The sequence below is a fragment of the Callorhinus ursinus genome, unplaced genomic scaffold (assembly GCF_003265705.2).
Source record: "Callorhinus ursinus isolate GAN/ISIS: 27379988/994484 unplaced genomic scaffold, GSC_fseal_2.0 scaffold12, whole genome shotgun sequence".
Taxonomy (NCBI): Eukaryota; Metazoa; Chordata; class Mammalia; order Carnivora; family Otariidae; genus Callorhinus; species Callorhinus ursinus.
Window position 1 is genome coordinate 78,060,770 of NW_027397074.1, and position 8,497 is coordinate 78,069,266.

At 38.9% G+C, this 8,497-nt stretch overlaps 1 protein-coding gene across 9 annotated transcripts in view; it reads right to left on the reverse strand.

Annotated features, from left to right (window-relative positions):
- The window catches only part of BRAF (B-Raf proto-oncogene, serine/threonine kinase), a 180,814-nt gene that overhangs the window by 151,540 nt on the left and 20,777 nt on the right, over nt 1-8,497 (reverse strand). The window lies entirely within an intron of this gene.

Below are 8,497 nucleotides of genomic sequence, written 5' to 3' on the forward strand. Positions count from 1 at the left end.
AATTTTTATTCCATAAGTGAATACACCATGATTTACCTATATAGTCCACTGCTGATGGACATTTGAAATTTTTTCTTTGTATTTTGGAGTTAAAATGAATAATGCTGCTATGAAGAGTCATATCCACATGTCTCCTAGTCCACATAGTCACAGATTTTCTCTAGGGCAATGGCTGGTTCTCAAATTATGATTCCTGGGCCAGTAGCACCAGCATCACCTGGAACTATCAGGCTCCACCCCATTCCTACTGAATCAGAAACTCTGGGGGTGGGGCCCAGCAGTCCGTTTTAACAATCCCTCCAGGGGATTTTGATGCACACTCAAGTTTGACAACCACTGGTCTAGGTTAAATACCCAGGAGTGGTGTTGCTAGTTGTAGAACATCCTACTATTTTCCAAAGTGGTTCTTCTAATTTATGCTCCCACCAGCAGTGGAAGAGCTCCCACTGCTCCATATCCTCACCAATGCTCGATGCTGTTCAAATGTTTCATTTCTGCCAATTTAATCTGTATAAAATGGTCTCCCATGGTCTTAATTTCTATTTTCCTGTTGATAAGATTAATGATCTTTGCATATGCTTATTACCACTTTTTTTTTTTTAATTCAAATGCCTCCTCCGGTTTTTTGCCCTTTTTTCTATTTGGTATTATGTATTTGTCTTAGTGATTCATACTTCTTTAGGTATATACTTCATACCACTTGTCCACTCATTCTATGTTTTGGTAGGTAACAAGATTAAGTTATTTGTGGCCTCCATGCTTGGAAGTCTCTCTCACTCTCTTTTGGATCTTTCACTCTGGAAAAACCCAGCTGCCACTCTGTGAGGTGACCCTGTAAAGAGGACCATGTGAGTGAATTTGGATGTGGATCTTCTGAAACTCCTGCCACAACCACATAAGGAAGCACAGAGGGAGAGTCTCCCTCAGTCCAGCCTTGAGACAACTACAGACCTAAGTGACTGACACCTTGACTTCAGCCTCTTGAGAGACCAGAAGCCAGAACCACCCAGCAAAGCTGCTCTCCGATTCCTGACTCACAGAAACTGTAAGATAAATGTTTACTGTTTTCAGCTGCTAAATTTTGGGATAACTTATTACACAGCCATAGGTAATTAATACCTGTATATTACAAATATCTTTTATTCTGTACCTTGGTCTTTTCCGCCTCTTGGGGGGGGTCTTAATAAATAGAAGTTTCTATTTTCAATGTAGTCAAATTTATCAATTTTTATGGTTTTCAGGTTTTTTTTAAAGATTTGAGAGAGAGAAAGAGACAGTGTGTGTGTAGGGAGCAGAAGGAGAAGGAGAGCTAGCAGACTCCCCGCTGAGTGCAGAGCCCAACATGGGGCTCAATCCCAGGGCCCCAAGATCATGATCTGAGTTGAAACCAAGAGTCAGATGTTCAACCAACTGAGCCAGCCGGGTGCCCCTGGTGTTTTCAGTCTTAAGAAACCCTTCCCTGCTTTGAGCTTATAAAAGTATGCTCCTTAAAAAAAAAAAAAAAAAAAAAAAAGCTTTTCAGGGGCACCTGGGTGGCTCAGTAGGTTAAGTGTCCGACTCTTGGTTTCAGCTCAGGTCATGATCTCGGGGTCCTGGGATCAAGCTCCCTGTTGGGCTCCCTGTTGGGTTCCCTTCTCCGTGGGGAGTCTGCTTGTCTCCCTCTCCCTCTGCTTCTCCCTCTCTGTCTCTCAGGAATAAATAAATCTTTTTTAAAAAAATAAAATAAAAATTTTTAAAAAGCTTTCTGAGTTTGTCTTTTTGTATTTAACCTTCAATCTACTAGGAATTGATTTTTGTGCACAGTAAGAGGGAGTTCAAATTCATTTAATATAGTAAGCAAGTGTTCCAAACAAGTATATCCTTTCCCAACTAATTCACCAGCTCGTATTCACCCACATACTTCCACATAAGCATATAAAATTCATTAGCAAACTATTTCAGTTCACCTGTCATTTTATTATTCATCTTCCCTTTTCTTTTTGTAGGCTCCGCAGACACCTGACACACAGGCTAGGCCTCAAAACCCAGGCCTGTGGGACCCTCAAAGTCACCCTCCCTCATTCACTCCCCAAGGTCGCATAATTGCTCAAGGCATCATTCAGAAGCAGATCCTCCCTCCCTTTGGAGGCTGTAATCCAATTGACATTCTTAAGGATCTATTTAAAGTAAAACCTGCCTACTTCTAAGCTTCCTACTGTTAAAAGAAATTAAAATTAATAAAAGAGTATAAAGAAAAAACATACACAACTGGGAATTTTTTTTTAAGTAGGCTCCATGCCCAGTGTGAAGCCCAATGTGGGGCTTGAACTCACAACCCTGAGATCAAGAGTCCGACATTTAACTGACTGAGCCACTCAGGCACCCCATAATCAGGAATAATTTTAAATATAAATATCAGGTAGTAAAATTACAGTGATAAGTCTCTTGGTAGTCCTGGCACTCATCTGATATTTTACGAAGTGGTATATTAAAAATCTTAGATGTCACTAGAAATGGATCTTTGGGTTAAGAGTCATGTCTCATGTTCACTAAGGTAATAAACAGGGCCCAGCAGTGCCTCACATGTAGCAAGCATTCAAATCTGTTGACTGAAAAAATGGATTAAGGAAGTCTTATCTTACTGTTCTTTAATAATTCTTCAATTCTTGCCTCTTTTTACTTCCATACAAACTGTTAATCAAGTTGTCAAGTTCCAAAGAAAAACCTAAAGGCATTTGGATTTCAATACATCTACTGATCAATTTGCAAAAAACTGACATTTTTACCATATTTAGTCTTCCAATTCATTCATTTTTTTTTTCTTTTGCGGCCACCACTGCCACTGCAAGCCCAAGCCCTCAAGGCCGGAGACCTGGCGGCAGCGCAGCCTCCACTTTCCCAGCTCCCCTCCCCCCCACCCCTCCCCCCCTTCCAATTTATTCTTAGTATACAATATGTACCTTCATTTATTTAGGTCTTCCTGTATGTAAATAAAGTGTAATTACCCTTTTTTATAAAGGCTTGTACATCTTAAATATTTAAAGTTCACTTTAAGTATCTCCTTTCCCCGGAAATCTTTCTGACCTCCATCCCTTAAGCTCATTTTGAATTATGTGCTCCTCTTCTGTGATTTCTCTGTACTAGGGGCATACTTTAAACACAATACAATGTCCTTAATTCCTGATTTATTTGCTCCTACCACTAGACTGTAACCTCCTTGAGGACAGAGATGATCATTTCTGTATCACAGCACCTACCACACAACCAGCACAAAGGAGCTCAAGATTTATTTTTAATTAAGCAAATGAATAAACGTTCCAATGAAAGTAAAGTACCAACTGTCTGATAAGGAAAAGGACCACCATTTATTGAGTAGCTTCTATGTGTTGGGCACAAAACTACACTGAATGCTTACATGCATTATCATCTAATTCTAAAAGTAAATCACCCTCTTGACACATATTTTATAACAGTCTAATATTAGTGTCACATGATGTAATGGGCATCAGGAATACTGTAGTGATTGACAGTCCTTACTGACCTGGAGGTCAGAGTCTCATAAGCCTCAGTAAGAAAAGCAGCGGTCTTTATTCATTCGGGCTGTTATAAAAACAATACCATGAACTGGGTAGCTTACAAACAAAATAAATTTATTTGTCACGATTCTGGAGACTGGGAAGTCCAAGATCAAGGTGCCAGCAGATTTGGTGTCTGGTGAGGACCCATTTTGTGGTTCACAGATGGTCCTTTCTGGCTGTAATCTTTTTTTTTTTTTTTTAATTTATTTGACAGAGACACAGCAAGAGAGGGAACACAAGCAGGGGGAGTGGGAGAGGCAGAAGCAGGCTCCCTGCCAAGCAGAGAACCCAATGCGGGGCTTGACCGAGCCGAAGGCAGATGCTTAATGACTGAGCCACCCAGGCGCCCCTCTAGTTATAATCTTATATGCAGGAAGGGATGAGCTACCTACAGGAGCAGGAATCCCAATCATGAGGGCTCTGCAACAGAAAAGTAAGGAGACAGGCGAAATGAAAGATGCTCTGGGGTTTCAAGTATAAATTATGATAAGTGGAAAATATTACAAGAGGAGAAGAAGTAATTTAAAGGGAAAGATAACTAATTCAGTTTAGGACTTACTGTCCTCGTGATGTCAGTGAGTCATTAAGGTAAAATACTCAAGAGACCATTGGAAATGCAGGATGGAAATACCAGCTCAGAGGGTAGCCTGACTGTTAAGGATGCATAGTGGTCTCTGAAAGAACAGATTCAGTTGTGCAGTAAGAAATGGAAGACTGACTTTCAAGAAGTAAGGTCTGAATGCCTAAGACAGGTAGTCAGTAACCAGAAAGAAAAAAACAAAAGCTCAAAAGGGTATCAGAGTCAGGGAAGGTATTTGGTTTTGGATAGGATGGCCTGGATACACTTAAAGGCAAACATCAAGCAACCAGTGTCAAAGAAACATCTAAAGGGGGTGTGTGTGCATGTCAAATAGTGAGAGGGTACGGATCTGAGATAGAAGGAAGAGACAGATTGTCCTGTGCTGTTCCAAAGGATGATGTTAGAACCTAGAGACAAAAATTCAAGAAAGTATATTTTACCTTCACATGATGAGATATCTTTATTAATAATAAAGATATTTCAGGCGCCTGGGTGGCTCAGTCAGTTAACTGTCTGCCTTCAGCTCAGAGCACGATCCCAGGGTCCTGGGATCAAGTGCCGCATCGTATTCCCTGAGTCTGCTTCTCTCTCTCCCTCTGCCCCTCCACCCCACTCATTCTCTGTCACTTGCGCTAATAAATAAAATCTTTAATAATAATAAAAAAGATATTTAACAAAGTACCAAACTGCCTTACTATTAAGGATATTCAATTGAATGCTTAATCATTTGTCAGGGATGCTACAGAAGAAATTTTGTACTATGTGAGAAGACGAGGTTCCTTTGACAATAAATTCTGACCTTTCTCATATTAAGCAATAACTCCCAATCCCCCTCCTCCCAGCCCCTGGTAACCTCTATTCTAGATATTTTATGTAAGTGCAATTACACAATAGTTGTCCTTTTGTGTCTGGCTTATTTCACTTACCACAATGTTTTCAAGGTTTCCCCATGTTATATCATGTATCAGAATTTCTTTCCTTTTTTAATTTTAAGTAGGCTCCATGCCCAACATGGGGCTCAAACCTACAACCCTAAGATCAAGAGTCGCATGCCCTACTGACTGAGCCGGCCAGGTGCTCCAGAACTTCTTTCCTTTTTATGACTAATATTCCATTTTATGTATATACTACATTTTATCTATTCATCTATTCAAACACTTGGATCGTTTCCACCTTTTCTCTATTATAAATAATGTTGCAATGAGCATTAGTATGCAAGTATCTATTCAAGTCTGTTTTTTATTCTTATAGGTATATATACTTGGAAGTGGAACTGTTGGGTCCTACGGTAATTCTTTTAGTTTTTGAGGAACTTCCACTAAGAATAACATTAATACAAAATTCACAATGAGATACCAATTCGTGCCCAGTAGGGTAACTATAATCCAAGGAAAGGAAAAGGAAAATAGCAAGTGCTGGTGAGGATGTGGAGCAATTGGAATCCTGATGATGGGTGGTGGGAATGTAAATGGAATACTTGTGGGAAAACAGTTTGGCAGTTATTTTGATATATGTCATAACATGGATGGACCCTGAAAACATTTCACTTAGTGAAATAAGATACAGACTGACAAATACTGTATGATTTCACTTACATGAGGTACTTAGAATAGGCAAATCCATAAAGATAGTAAGTAGAAGAGAGGTTACCCCAGGGGCTGGGGAAGGAAGAAAGAAGGAATTATTTTTTTAATTGGTGGAATATTTTTTTTAATTGGTAGAGTTTTTGCCGGGATGATAAAAAAAATTGAGGATATAGATAGTTAACATTTTGAATGTATTTAATGCCACTGAATTATATACTTATAAATGGTTAAAATATTAATTTTACAATTTTTTAAAAATAAAAAAGTTAAATGTCAAATGATTCCTTGAGTCAATAAAAATTTATTAATCAGGACCCAATGCAGAAAAGAAAAAGCTATATATCAGATATTTCAACCAGAAAGGCATTTAATACAAGGACTAAGATGGTTATCATTCAAAATATGGAAGGACAGGGGCCTGGGTGGCTCAGATGGTTAAGCATCTGCCTTTGGCTCAGGTCATGATCCCAGGGTCCTGGGATCGAGCCCCGCATCAGGTTCTCTGCTTGGCGGGAAGCCTGCTTCTCCCTCTCCCACTCTCCCTGCTTGTGTTCCCTCTCTTGCTGTGTCTCTCTCTGTCAAATAAATAAAATCTTTAAAAAAAAATATGGAAGGAAATAAAAAAAAAAAAAAGGAAGGATTAAGAATCAGGAATAGCCATTCCAGTGAGGAGATAAAGGATACATTGCAAGCCAGGTGTCTAAAAGCTACCGCCATTACTGCTTCTACATATCCATGAAGCTGGTATTAAACACTGGAATCTCAGTCTAGACACCTCCACTGCTTCTATTCATTTAAATCTCACAACTTTGCTAACCACCGAAAGCAGCAGCAAAAACAAGTTTCCCTGTCCTCTTTGCCTTCCAAATTGTGGGAATTCATCTAGTGGAGAGAACCTAAGCTGCATCCACATTTGATGGAAAGGAGTTCAGGAAATGCACTGTATTTTATCACTTGCAAGATGTTAAAGTATTAAAAAAAAGAAAATTGGGTACATTTAGTTTACAATCAATAGCATATCATGGTTAACTGGAAATATTTTATTTTAGAAATACAAAATAATGGTGAATCTTAGAATTTGTGCCATCTTAAATTTAACAAAAAATGTTATTTTTAGCTTTCTAATAAAAAAAAAAATCTCGGGCGCCTGGGTGGCTCAGTTGGTTAAGCGACTGCCTTCGGCTCAGGTCATGATCCTGGAGTCCTGGGATCGAGTCCCACATCGGGCTCCCTGCTCAGCAGGGAGTCTGCTTCTCCCTCTGACCCTCCCCCCTCTCATGTGCTCTCTCTCCATTCTCACTCTCTCAAATAAATAAATAAAATTTTAAAAAAAATCTCTAAAAGCTCTCTAAATAGGGGCACCTGGCTGGCTCAGTCAGTGGAGCATGCAATTCTTGATCTCAGGGTTGTAGGTCTGAGCCCCATGTTGGATGTAGAGATTACTTAAAAATAAAATCTTAGGGGTGCCTGGGTGGTTCAGTTGGTTGGGCGGCTGACTCTTGATTTCAGCTCAGGTGATGATCTCAGGGTTATAAGATCCAGCCCTGAGTCAGGCTCCATACTCAGCTCAGAGTCTGCTTCAGATTCTCCCTCTCCCCACCGTCGCCCCCCCCCACACCCCCGGAATCACATTTGCTCGTGCGCTATCTCTAAAATAAATAAAATCTTTAAACTAAACTAAAATCTTTTAAAAAAAGCCCTCTTTTTATCTTCTTTTTATATTATCTTCTAAAAGCTTTATATTTTTGCATTTCACATCAAGGCATTTAATGTACCCAGAATTTTTGATCATTTTGAGGTTAAAGTCCAAATTAATTTTTCCAGTACCATTTACTGAAAAGGGCATTCTTTTCTTACTAATTACCAGCATATATCTGTCATATATTAAGTAACCTGTATTTGTCATATATCAAGTAACCTATAATTATAGATTTTCTTGTTTTGTTCCACGGGCCCATCCATCACTAGACTAGACTGCTCACGACAGTGTCTTAATTACTATATTTAGTAAGTCTCAATAACTAGTAAAATAAATCTTCCCATACTGTCCTCTTTAAGAATGTCTTAGCTGCTTTGGCCCTTTATTGATTTTCCAGAGAATTTTAGAATCAGCTTTTTAAGTTCTACCTGAACAGTAACAAAAACAAAAACAAAAAAACAAAACCAACCAACCAACCAATCAAAAAAATAACTAATGCCTTGATTGGAATTATATTAAATATATAAATTCATTTGGAGAATAATATCTATACAATATTGAGTCTATCAATCCATGTACATGGTATTTTGCCCCATTACGTCTTAATTTACTTCAATTAGGCTCTTTACACTTCATTCCATCTCACACCTCAGACCTTTATCTGGAATCTTTCTGCCTAAAGTACATCCTTCACAATTTCCTTTGGAAAGCGCTGATGGAGTTTGTTAAACTTTTACCTCATCCTTGAGGGACAGTTTTGCTAAGCAAATACAGAATTTATAAGTATACACTAGCAATTATTTTGAAAATATACATACTTTTCTGTTGAGAAGTTAGCTATCAGTGCATAGCTGCTCATTTGAAAGAAATCTTTTTTTCCTTTGGCTACAGATTTTTCTCTTTGTATCTGGGTTTATGCCATTTCTTTTTTTTTTTTTTTTTTTTTATTTGAGAGAGAGAATGAGAGAGAGAGAAAGGTCAGAGGGAGAAGCAGGCTCCCTGCCGAGCAGGGAGCCCGATGTGGGACTCGATCCCGGGACTCCAGGATCATGACCTGAGCCTTCGGCTCAGGTCA